General features: G+C 41.3%; 1 non-coding gene across 1 annotated transcript; it reads left to right on the top strand.

Moving 5' to 3' along the window:
* Window positions 1-223: 223 nt before the first annotated feature.
* trnas-uga (transfer RNA serine (anticodon UGA)) lies at window positions 224-305 on the top strand. Its single transcript has one exon. It is a non-coding gene; the product is annotated as a tRNA-Ser (tRNA).
* Window positions 306-699: the final 394 nt, after the last annotated feature.

The raw sequence follows: 699 nt of genomic DNA, 5'->3' as shown, positions 1-699 counted from the left end.
AATTTAAAAAATCCTATCAGCATATCCTTCTATTCCTTTCTCCCTTCCTCTTAAATGCATCTGTAGTATTCGCCTCAACTACTGCATTCTCAGCGCTCTTTGGCCAAAGATGTTAATCCTGAATTCCCTGCTGGATTTATCGGTGAGTATTTGTGACCTGTCTTCTCTGAGCTAGTTCCTGACTCACTCACAGTAGGAAATATTTTCTCGCTGTTAATGTGTAGCTGCGATGGCCGAGTGGTTAAGGCGTTGGACTTGAAATCCAAGGAGGTTTCCCCGTGCAGGTTCGAACCCTGCTCGCAGCGGCTTTGATGCAAATTCTTTATTTTATTTCATCGGCTCCCTGTGGCGATCACTGGCCCTGAAATTGATCAGAATTCCCTCCACTGCACTTTATTACACTGATTAACCCAAAGCTGTTGTTCCAATTGGAACACTAATAATTTATCGGCATCAATTAGATATTGTGGATTTGTTGGGAACTAGTGAGCAATACATACACAAAGCAGCATCAAAAATACTAATTAATAAAGAGGCCTGCAGTGTTTGGTAGGGAATCACCTTCAGCTACTAAGTGGGAACACGGTTTGGTTTTATAAAACTGAACACGAATTAAAAAGTGTGTAAAAAGACCGTGGCAGGATTCGAACCTGTAACTTTCTGATAACCTCAAGAATAATATCGAAGATCAGACGCCTT

Source organism: Somniosus microcephalus, unplaced genomic scaffold, assembly GCF_052327205.1.
Source record: "Somniosus microcephalus isolate GS21.2 unplaced genomic scaffold, FLI_Smic_1.0 unresolved_chr8, whole genome shotgun sequence".
Lineage (NCBI taxonomy): Eukaryota > Metazoa > Chordata > Chondrichthyes > Squaliformes > Somniosidae > Somniosus > Somniosus microcephalus.
The sequence above is the reverse complement of the archived record's forward strand: the minus strand, read 5'-3'. Positions and strand labels throughout refer to the sequence as shown.